Raw genomic sequence first — 12,598 nt, 5'->3', positions numbered from 1 at the left:
AAGAAAGAAAGAAAGAAAGAAAGAAAGAAAGAAAGAAAGAAAGAAAGAAAGAAAGAAAGAAAGAAAGAAAGAAAGAAAGAAAGAAAGAAAGAAAGAAAGAAAGAAAGAAAGAAAGAAAGAAAGAAAGAAAGAAAGAAAGAAAGAAAGAGAAAAGAAAAACAATACTGGTGTTTCTTATAGTTCCTCAGAAATAGGTATAACCAGCAGCTGCCATCCTATATGAAAGTCATTCTATCTGACCCTTCCTTGATGAAGGACAACTGAGGATAACACTAATATGGTTACATGTAGTGCAGTGCTGTACCCAGTTTCACTCTCTCAGGAGAGGTTCTATTCTTCTTGAAGACTAAGATCCCTTAGGTAGACTGGGAAACCATTTACAAAAGGCTTTGTGTAGAGAATGTACATGCTTAACAAACCTGCTTTTGCTAGTCTCCACTGCCTTGCTTCAGCAGGTGTAAAGTTTTATGCCTGATATTCCTCTCCACTGTGGATGCCCGGCTCTAAACCTTCTTTGTTTCCACCCAGATGCCAGCTTCTGGTTGACTATTCTTTCTTTTCTTTCTTTTTTTAAGCTATCAACCATCTGGAGGAAAACTGATTGGGGCTGGGGTCATTTTTTTGTACTTTTTAAAACTGCCACGTAGGTAAAAGGATTTGTCAAACCCATGAAAGACTCTTCTAAGATCTCAGAGGCAAAGGGCTCCCTCTGGAAGAAGCTGATTCGAGTAGAAGTAGCCATAGAGGCAACAAGGAGCATGCTCAAGCTACAAAATGGGTCGAGAAATATAGATCTGCCCAATTATAATTCAAACAAAAACAAGTGAGAAACTGTAGTCAATCAGGCACTCCTGGCCAAGCGTCTGGGCTTTGCATGCATGCATGCATAATTAAGTTTCAGGCAGCTGCAGGCTTCTACAGTGCAGCAGGGCGGGCAGGATATCATAATACTTAGTAGGTTGCATATCAATGGAATTCTTTTTAAATTCACATGAAGCCTAAGATAAAAAGACATCAGCAAAAATTAAGCAGCATTCAGAACATCAGTGAATAGTGACACAGGCCACTAGAAAACAATAGAAACCGACCTGGTTTCCTTCCATTGTTGGTTCCTCCCCACAAATAGATTAGAGCAACAGCGCTGACTTTGTTTTAAAATACACATTCGTTAGATCAAAGGGATCAATGCACATTTAAGCAACTTTCAAGGCTTAAATCACAGGAAGAGCAAAATGGTCTGCTTTGTTTTAAAAAAACAACAGAGAAAATCACACACATGCATTGGGGCATTGTGATAGGCAGATGGTTAGCTTGCAGGAGAATTAAATATTCATGGTAGATAAAAATCTCTCTCATTATATTTTTAATGTATATGAAGCTTTGGGCTCAATGCCCTGTGTGTTCACATAACAGACAGACCCTGTTCCCTGTATGCACCGCACTGTGCACAAAGGTGGCTCAGATCACATCTTGCGATGTTACCCTCGCCCAGGCAGTCAGGCCTTCCATAACTGAGCTGCCCTGTGGTAGCCAGTTACATCACCGAGAGAACTTCGCCACTGCCTTACTTTTATTTCTTGGAAGCACAGACTATTGCCAAAGACCCTCAGTGGTGTTTTGTTTACTAATTGCCCCCACGCTTTCATTAAATCTGGAGTGCCAGGGCCACAGGCCATCTTTCCGGCCCCTGACAGGTACAGGGAGGTCTGAGGTACCTGGGCACATGATACAGTCACATTTACTTCTAACACAGATGCGACATTATACTCTTCCCACTTTCTTGTTTTATTGCATACCGTTTGTCTCAGAGACTTTTAATCTGATTAGCCACACAGGAGTAACACCGGAAAGGTCAAGATGCACCAGAACCAGGAGGCATTATGGATAGAGCTGGATTTTTCATCTCAGAAACTCCACACCCTCCTCCGCTTGTTTTCTCTCAGCACTCCTGGCTTTACCCTCCCCACCCCATATGCCGACTCACATGGAAAACACGATTCAAAGAGGCGCTTTTGTTTAGGAAGAAAGATGAAAAAGATGGGTTTGCTCTCCGTTGGTTGCTGAAATAAAGACTTTAGTAGTCATAGGTCGGTAAAATGAACAAAACTATACCTGCTCACAGGAGGGCATTAAGAAAGTGGAGAAAATAAACATTCCTCTGGATTTCAGTTTGATTTTGAATTTAGTTCATGTTAATGTAGTTAGGAAACTGACTCAATCTACTCCATAAACTGAGTGTCTACCCTTAATTGTATCATTATGTGGCCTTTGCTTCTGTGCATTCTTTCTCTCCATACTTTCCATTGATATCTCCAGTAGAAGATGGCTAAGGCGGAATAACTGCCACATTTTGCTGGCATTCGGGTAATTGCACTTGTACTGTTAGGTAGTTATTTGATCAGTTCCGGTGTTATGTACTGGTCCCTGTTTTTTAATTATTTTTGTCACTGCTACTGTCCTTAAATAAATTCCATCTTATCTTCAAGTTGGATTTAAAAACATTTGTTTTCTAGATGTTTTGTGTCTATATTTTAAACACGAGCATAAATATGCTTACTTTTCTGGACTTCCAAATATAAATAGATATGACACTCAGGAAATTGGATCTAAGTTCCTCTTTTCTCCCTGTCTGGAACTGTGCTCATGGTAAAAAGTAATGTTTCCATGATAAGAACTTTTATTTTTCTCCTTTTAAATATCCTCTGAAGCCTAGATTTAAGCAGGACCCCAAATACTTCTTCCGGTGAGTTGAATAATGCAATAATTTAGATGCTGGGGATTAAAGAGAGGACTGAAAGATCAGCCCCTCATTTCTGGTGTCACCAAGCGCCACTCTGAATCAGCATCAGTGGGTCGCACGCTGGGCACAGCTCCAGCCTCATTGCCTAGAGGCCAAGTTGTGAGCAGGCCTGGCGGGAGGGCATCTCCCCGTGGAGAGGCTCGAACTAGACGTGAAATATCTCACAAACGCAGCATACCCCCTTTAATTCATCAGGCTACAGTCATTCTGGAGAAGGCTGTTGACTTACTCTTCTGCAGAGGGAACAGTGATTGTTTATGCCTTTGCATTTGACCAGTTGCTATCAAAGCCCTGGGCTCTGGGGAGAGGAAGAAACCTTGCTTGCACTATAATCACACTGTCTACTTTACAAGTGTGAAAATAGCGCCATTAATTTTAGCACCCCTTAAAAAATACATCTCTCATCTTGCTCCCTGCTGCCCTCCCTCCCTGCCCCAACATACCCTTTTGACAGCTTAGCTGTGTGATTTTCTGATCTTCTTTAGAAGGGCATCTCAAAAGAGATAAGTGGTAGGAATCAATGCACTTCATCTTAATGATCAAAAACAGTTTATTTTATTGTAAGCCATTTATCTCCCAGTGGCCACAAGACATATGCCTGGTCCTAGTGCTAAGGACTTGCCTACTTTTCTAAAATGGTGCAGAAACATTTGTTGGGTAATTGAAACATCCCCAAACTGACTTTTCTATTCAAGGACTCTACTAATTTTAAATTGTCCTAGTATCTGCAGTACATCATCTTTTGTCACGACTATCAGTAATCCATCAATGGTCGTGGCACTAGCTGTGGAATTTTGGGATTCTCCTCAATTTTTCTAAATATATTTTCAACATAAGGGAGGCCTGGGGTCACGCATGTGCAGAGTTTCTCGAGGTGTGCAGGGGAGGCCAGGAACCCTCCTCCTCTGTATCCCCACCTCGCAGAGACAGCGGCACAATGGTGGCACCCATGCCCCTGCCACTCACCCACTCTTTTACATGAATGGCCTCCTTCTGGACACTGAATGGCTCTATTCAGTGGAGTTTTAAGAAATATGCGATCACTATGAGAAGCAATACACCTGGCATGTAAAGTCCCTCGTTATGGACACAAAGGGATTAGAGGTGGCTCTGATCGTAATAGATGCCCTGCAGTTTCCCATGTCCAAAGAAGAGCTGGTGGAAGAAAGCCAGATGAAGCCAAAAGAAGTGTTGCCCACGGCTGCTCTGATGCCAGCACTGGAAAAACTGATCCACCATCAGCAAAAGCACCACGTGCCCTTGGCTGTGGTCATCAGCTCTGAGTTTATATCCTTCGAGATGAAGACCAATGGACACAAGAAATTCTTCAGCTGGTTTGATTACATCGTTTTGGTGGATGACCCCGAACTGAGGAACAGCAAGCCCGATCCAGACATATTTCTTGCTTGTGCAAAGGGGCTTTCCCCTCTTCCCGTGGGGAAGGATGTTCCTCATCTTCGAAGATGCTCGCCATGGGGCTGAGGTGGCTCTTGCAGCCAGAATGCAGGTGGTTATGGTTCCAGATAGAAATTTACACTGAAACTTGTCTACAGAGGCCATTATTGTGCTGGATTCCCTATAGTACTTCCAGCACTAGCTGTTCTGTTTGCCACCCTGTGAGTCTGAGGACCGCCATGCTTCTCCAGGCACTGTGGCGCCGATGCCCACTCTGTGAGCCATACTGCCCAGGAAAACAGAGGAAACTGGCAACTCCCAGACTGCCACGTGAACAGTCATTCCAGCCTTATGACTTGTGCAGATTCTCTAAAATGTTAATAAACCATAACTTGACAGTTAAGAGAAAGCAAAATAGAGACAGCCCAGAAGAGAAATCAAAATTGTCATTTGAATAATCATATAATATTGTATTTGAATAGTCATATAATAATCATATATAATGAATATACATACACATACATGCTTATAACTGAATACTTATGCATGCATGTATATATGTATGCGAATGTATATATTCATGCATATATATAAATATATATATGAAATATACTTTTCTAAGACAAAATGAAATTATAGTTGTGTTCATTTCTTTAGTTGATCTTAACATGCAATAGCAACCCATAAAAGTGAGATGGTAATTCTATTTAGTTTGTTATGTGAGTGGGAAAGCCACGTGATGGGTGAGCCCTTAAGAAATCATTCTCCTTATTAGCAAACATTGACATTCTTTTTGTGTCCACAAAATATCTCTGTGAATTTCTCCTCCCTCAGAGATTCTGAACTGTATTATCCATAGTTTCTTTTTAGTTGAACACAGTTATAGCCTATAACTTATATCTAGGCACATATCCACATTTGAGAATGTTTTCTACCTTAAAAAAACCAACTCCCCCCTTTAAGAACATTGTTCTTCTAATATATACTTTAATATAAATATAATTTAATTTCAGAATGTGCACTTGGTACAACCTAGAGCCATGGAACACTTTTGGGATGATTTATCAGGCATTATACTTTGGCAATTAATCCCTTTTAATGGATTTACTCAGCCTTTTGTGAAGGGAAAATTGTGAAAGGCATTGAAATGGGAAAAATACACGATCACAGGGTGTTTCCACTTACGGCACTCTTCCAGGTGGTCTTTGTTATTAACTGCCATTGAACTAATTTTCAACTTTGTAAGTTGTAGAAAAACCATAGTAATGTATGTGATTGTCTGGCGGGATGATTGCCTGTTAATAATTGCCTCTGGCTGTTGACCAATTTTGCATCAGTTTAGCAAATTCATTTCCACATTCTTGATTGCCTGTATATGTGTCTATTCTTCGAATTCTTCAACTGGTTGTAACATCTTACTAGTTCCCTCACCAGTTAATTTAATTGAATAAAATTTTTGACACTTGTTCATGTTAAAATGTCTTCAATGTACATATGTATTTTTTTCAATTATAAAGTAACATACCATCATAAAGCAGTAAAAAATACAGATATATGAAACAGAGGTAGATACATAGGGTCAGATCTTCCTGAGCAGACGTGAGGCGCTGGGGACTTGGGCAGTCATGCACAGGGCCTCTAGGTACATTGCAGGAGGCTGAAGATCTGTATAAGCGTCTGATGATCTTTTCATTCAAGACAGACCTCTAGGGCATCCTTGGGTATTTTGTTTGTTTTTGCCATTTGCATCTTACATATCACAAATTCTCATTTTATATCCTACATAATTATAGACCCGTGAACTCTTATTCACTGCCTGTTAACTAGCTTCTGATCTGGGAATCTTCAGATCCATCATATCAGCCAGATGACCTCTGTAAACACAAGTCTGATGTTAATTCCCTTTATAAATCCCTAGATAACTCCCTAGTCCCGCAGATAAAAGCAAACAAACCTTGGGTTTGGGCTCCACCAAACCTTCACAGCCACATCTCCTGTCAATACTACCCTGAAGCACCGCCACCTCAAGGATCCACAAAGGGGTAGTTTTAACTTCTGGGTCTTAGTTGGTGCTGTTCTTTCTGCCTGCGTGTCCTCATCTACCACTCCTGCCATGCTTGCTTCTACTCATCCACTGATGCTCAGCTTAGGAATCACCTCATCCTTGAAACCTTTTGTGGTTCCTCACTTTCCCAGGGAAAGGGGGTAAAGTACTCCTGTTCTGTTTTCCCATGATGCTCTGCACATCTCTCAGTTATCAACTGAATAGATGAAATTCCACACAGCTTAATTTAGAGCTATGGTCCTTCCCGGGAGAGGCAATGCTTTGAGCATTCTTAGGTATTTTTCACTTTCAAGAGGAAAGGGCAGCAGAGAAAAGACAAGTAAGGGGTGAGTGCCCAGGATGCTGAGACTGAAGCAGAAGAGACGCCCCAGAGCTTTACTGCAGTAAAAGGGCTCAGGAGGAAGTTGGGCGTTTAGAAGACTCACTGACCCATTCCATAGGTGTTGAGATAGCCATCTCTTTCTTGCCTTCCATTTGAAGAAAGACAGAATGCAAATCAAAATATTACTATCTGTTCAATTTTTGGCTGGGAAAAGATTGTTTTCTCGGCTGACTAGAGGCTTATAGTAACCTGATTTTTTTCAGTGTTATGGAAAGTGTGCCTGTGTGATTTAATGCTATCGCTGGAGTTGTCTACATTTGATTCTAGACCAGCTGCCATTGGAGACGGCTAAAAATCATATTTTTCAACAGCTAGACTTCTTGGCTTCCTTTTTCCTCTCCTAAAATGAATTTTGAACAATGTAGTTGCTATAAATCATTTTTATGTTAAATATTACATGTAAATATGGCCATGAAAATCAGATCCTTTTTTCTGTAGTATCTAATCTAAGCATTTTCACTTAAATCTAGAGAGTCATAGACTCTGACAGAGGAAAAGGGCCTAGACATAATGAATCTAATTGCCTGATTTTACAAACATGCTAAAGTAAGACCATAAACTCAAGCTGAGTTTGTCTTCTGGCACAAAATTGCTTTCTGACCTTGTACCTATTACTTAACCTCTCTGTGCCAGCTTTCTCTTTGGTCAAATAGAGATAAAAGAGTACCTACTTCAATGAGCCATGTGGAAGATTAAATAGGTTAATAATAAGTGCTCACTGTTTGCTGTTGTTGTTGTTGTACATCTCATGGTAAATTAACCAATACTAAAATTCAGCTTAGTGCCTAGATAAAATCTAGTGCCGCAACTAAGACGAAAATGCAACTTTAATCCGAGGTTCTTTCCACAACTCTCTCATTTTCAAAATCCAACCGATTTTCCTGCATTTTCTGAAAGATGGTTAAAAAGCATTTTTCCTTGCTTTTGATCCCGTGACTTCTACATCAAGGCTATGCATACAGTGCCATATGCATTTTTCTGTCTGTGTTCACCTGACTCTCTTGTCTATTACTCTCTTCAATGTAATTTATACCAGTACTTCCAGGGTAATGCATCATGACTCCATAGGGAGGGGACAATAGAAACTTTATGTTGGAGACTTCTCCCTCTTCCCCCAACTCTGCCCTATGTGTTCCTTCCCTTGGCTGCTTTTACTCGTATCCTTTTCCCATAATAAACGTAATCATGAGTATAACAGATCTTAACAAGCTCTGTGAGTCCTTCTAGAGAATTATTGAACATGAGGGTGGTTTGGGAATCTCCCGAATTTGGATTTGGTGTCAGAAGTGAGGGCTATATTGGATGGGATTTGCAGTTTGGCTGCCTCCACGTAGGGTCCATCTTACTATATTTGCATTTCCAGGGGAGAGGGGACAGGTTCTAGCTCCTTTTCTCTGTAGAGGCTTCTGGTCCCATCCTAGGCAAGGTTGTCAAGGAAAGGATGCTAACTCCTCCAGTATTGACGAGATGCCTCACTCCTTGGTCAACAAAGTCTGAGTCTCATTTTTCAGGTTCAGCCAAACATATCCTTTATTTCTAGATAGTGAAAACATTGGATCACTCTCATAGTTGGCACTAGAATTCCTCTTCACAGCATTTATGAAACACTGGATAAGCCTGTACTAAGACATTAAAGGAAGGGAGAAGATGGTCTGCATAAGAGGAATAACTGATTCTTGGTTCTAAAAGGAAGAGGGATTGATAAGTGAAGAATAGGAAAGAGAGGAGAGAGGAGCCCTTCGAAAGAGCAGGTGAGGCCAGGTTGAATGAGAGCAATAGTCAGTGGAAAGCAAGACCAATGGGTGGCCTAAGGGTACTGTATGAGTGCTGATGCCCTGGCTCCCCTTGGTGTCTTTCAGCTGCCCCGATCTCTGGCTTCTCCAGAGAACTTGCACCCCTTGGCCTTTTAGAGGCTCAGAAGGAGCCTGAGTTTCTTAGCTGTATAGACACAATGCAGAATGCAGAGCAGTGCTGGGAAGCAGACCCTCCAGAGGTAGCAGAGGCCTTGAGACTGACCAATCTGTTGTGGCAGTTTGCCACAGACTTAGGGGGAACTTTGGACTCCAGACAATGGACTTAGAGGCATTAAGATAATTGCACTTTGGATCTCCAGGATGGATGACATTTTGGTCACAGAGGTGTTTACTATCTCAGACTTTCCTGAGCACTGACCTTGTGTTAGCCACTATGCTGAATGATGTGCTCCCTCTTTAATCCTTTCTACCAGCCCATAGAGTGGGTACTGTCATCTCCATTTTACAGTAGAGGAGCCTGACATGCAAATTTACAGGTGGTCAGCAGTACATTGATCCTGGCTCCTGCTTAGAAGCCTCCAGTGGCTCCTCATGATGTACACATTCAATTCCGGGGTTCTTACCTGGCCCCCGAGGCCCTGTGGAATCTGACCTGCTGGCTCCTGGGGCCTGACTTCTTAACCTTCTCTGCTTCAGCTTACTGGACACTAGTGTTTAGAGAAACCAGCTCAGGCCCATTTCCACCTCCAGGTCCTAGAGCCATGCTTCCTCTTCTCAGTACCCCTTTCCCTCTTTCTTGTTCTGGATGATCCCAATGCTCCACTGCCCAGATGCCATCACTGTCTCCCTGACCAAGTGTGGCGCACATTTAGTGCCGCAACAGTGCTCCATATGTGTCCTGTTCTAGTGGTCACCTCAAGGTGCTGAGAGCCTGTGAAGTCCTCCCAGGCTGGGATGATCAGAGAGCACACTCTGTGAAGGGTTAAGTACCTGCATTCAGGTTAGTAAAAGAATAATTATGAAGGGTATTAAGAGTAAGACAGGTTTTGATTTTCCTAGTTGAGCTGCTAGGAAGGTGGTCTTAGAAAGCTAGAGTTTGGATGCAATCCCTCTCAGCAACTGAATGATGAAGTTGTAGGGGGAATGGTCAAATGTCAGGAATTGAGAGGAACTGAGGATCTCAGATTCTGCCTTCACTCATTTATGCATGATAAATTCTGTCAACAATTTTTTCTCATTCACCCACTCACCTCTTTTCTTTTTTTATATGTTATTCTGAATTTTAATATTTTAAATTGGCTTGGATTTTTAGATTATGGCATTATGACATTAGCGGGTATGAATAACAGTCTTCCAAAGTCGTCCAAGTCCTAATCCCTGGAAGCTGTGAATGTACTAGGTTACATGGTGAAAGGAAATTAAGGCTGCTGATCAGCTGACCTTAAAATAGGAAGATTACCCTGGATTATCCTGGTGGGCCTAATGTGGGGCTTATCCAAGGATCCTTAAAAGTGGGAGAGGGAAGCAGAAGAGGTCAGAGTCAGAGGGAGATATGGCTAAGGAAGAAGAACCAGAGAGATGCAGTATTGTGTCATTGCAGCAAATAAGTTTGTGGTGATTTATTGCAGCGGCAATAGAAAACTAATACAGTGATGACTACAAAAATGTCCATGGAAAATTCCTCTATTTAGGCTCAGTGTTAAGGAACCCAGTCTCTGTGGCTGCATGTGTTCAAATCTTGGCTCTTGGGATGTTGATTTAAGCCCCTTATAGTGTTAATATAAGAATTAAATGGGTTAATATATATCTAAGGTGCTGAAAATGGTGCCACTAAGCCTTTGGTAAGTTACTGCAGTTACTATTATTTTTATATTCTATTCTAGCCAGGATCAGTTCTAGTTTACAGGAAAAAAAAGTATTACATGAAGTACATAGACAATTTTAAAACTCAATAGCCTAACTTGAAGATCTGGGTACAAACCCTGGCTTTGCATAAAAGCCTTGGTTGGCATTTGAGTTGTAAAAAAATTTCAAGCTAAGCATACAATTTTGAGAATATACAAGGCAAACTGTGCATTTAAATCAGAGGAGCTTGGTACTTCACACAATTAGCTGATTGCCAGTGAGTAAGACAGGTTTTGACTTTTTTTTTTTTTTTAGTTGAGTTGCTGGGAAGCTAGGGTTAGAATACTAGGTAAAGTAATGATGTTCTTGAGCCATTTCATAAAAGTACGGCAAGGCAAAGAGTTGTTTAGAAACATGTCAAGGTAGGGGTGGAGGTCAGATTGAGGTTATTTGGAAAACTCATTTGTCAAAAAAAGCAAAGGCAAATTTTTTTTGCAATGTCTGATTTGGGAGCATTTCAATAGTTTCATTTACAGATGCAAAGAATATTTGCATTCATATATAGAATGGTTTTATACTTTATTTGCAAGTCCAGCTGACAGTTTCCAATGCAAATCAATGTATTTGTACTGGCAAAAGGCACTCACCTGCAGTCTGAGGCTGACCTAGTAGAAAGTTAGAGTTCCATCCTGTATTTATATTTGAATGACCATCTACCACCACCTCTTTGCCCTCAATTCCAGGGAGCCTTTGTTAGTCCCTAATTATGTTAAAAACCCTGCTCCTGTTCCATGCTGAAACACCTATGTCTTTGTCTTTTTTAAAATTCTCCCACTTTCCCAGCTTCAGCTTTATCCCGGTTGGCAGAATCTAGAGACTCCATAATTCCTGTGTTTCACACATGCCCATCCTTTCTATTCTCACTGCTGCCCACACCCCCACTCCCCAATTCATGTCTAGACAATAACCATAGCCTCCTGGTTGTGCTGCCTTCAGCCTCTCCCTTTTTAAATTTGTTCTCTGTATATTCAGTTATTTTCTTGAAGTGAGGTTTTGATCTGTGATCCCTCCGATTTGCACACTTCATTGTCTCTTGCTGGCTCCTCTGTGAAATGTCGCTCCTTGTCCCAACATCCAAGGCCTGTTACCCATTCCTAGTGCATGCTGAGGTTTCCTTCTCCACAGACCCCAAGGCTGCCCAGGTTCATGCTGCTTCCTCCTTAAATGGCTTTCTCAGTTCCTCTTTTGCCTGTTTCAGCTCCTGCCTATTACTTAACCAAATCTTGAATCATATCTCTTGGTTGTTCCTGGTTACCTCTATACACATTTATTATATTTTTACATAGACCTATTTTACAGACACATTACTTGCATTACCCCTAGTATAAATTCTTTGAGGATAAGGGTTATGAGTGCTCCAGATATGAGAATATCTATTATATTTGGCACATTACTTTGAATGTGGTAGTGTCTAAATATATCTTATAAATTAAGTTTAATCATTTGTGAAGGTATAATTTTCTTTGTTTTTAAAGGTAGAAAAAGTACATGACGTATGAAGTATATATTCTAATGTGAAAATCCATAAAATGAGTAAATATGACATGTCTCGAGGTCCTTGAACTGTATTCTGTATTGCAGGGCAAAAGAGACTTATAGCTGAATAAATCCTCCAACACACACACACACACACACACACACACACACACACACACACACACACACACACACACCATGTAATTATTGGGATTTGGGTTTATTTATGGAGAGGCTTTAAGGTTAAAGGGATCCAGTCAAGCAGTTTAAGATTACCTTATGCAATAGTTACCTATTGCTAGGTAACAAATTAGTCCAAAACTTAGTGGCTTAAAACATGCATTTATCACCTCACACGGTGTCAGGGGGTCAGGAATCTGGGAGTGGCTTAGCTGTGTGGTTCTGGCTCAGGGTCTTTAATGACACTGTCGTCACGGAATACTAGACTGAGGCTGGAGGGTCTGATTTGAGGAGACTCACATGGCAAATTAGTGCGGGTCATGGGCAGGGGCCTTTCATTCCTCAGTACATGATCTTCTCCACCAGGCACCTTGAGTGTTTGCTGACACTGTGGCTGGCTTCCCTCAGAGTGAGTGATGGGGAGAGAAGGGGGAGAGAAGGGAGAGAGGGGAGGGGCAATGCCTTTTATGACTTGGCTGGGAAGACGACAATATTATTTCCACAATACTCTATTGGTTACACAGTAGGTTGTATTCAAAGTGAAAGGGGCTACACAAGGGCATGAATGTCAGGAAGTCAGAATCATCGGGGCCATTTTGGAAGCTGGCTACCACACCCCAGTCATTATTGTCCAATTCTGG

The 12,598-nt window shown here is 41.3% G+C and overlaps 1 pseudogene; it reads left to right on the top strand.

Moving 5' to 3' along the window:
• The first annotated feature begins 3,766 nt into the window (after positions 1-3,766).
• On the top strand, positions 3,767-4,508 carry LOC120590898 (pseudouridine-5'-phosphatase-like; annotated as a pseudogene).
• The last annotated feature ends 8,090 nt before the right edge of the window (positions 4,509-12,598 follow it).

The sequence above is a fragment of the Pteropus medius genome, unplaced genomic scaffold, assembly GCF_902729225.1.
Source record: "Pteropus medius unplaced genomic scaffold, Ma_sr-lr_union100, whole genome shotgun sequence".
NCBI classification, from domain to species: Eukaryota; Metazoa; Chordata; class Mammalia; order Chiroptera; family Pteropodidae; genus Pteropus; species Pteropus medius.
The sequence above is the reverse complement of the archived record's forward strand: the minus strand, read 5'-3'. Positions and strand labels throughout refer to the sequence as shown.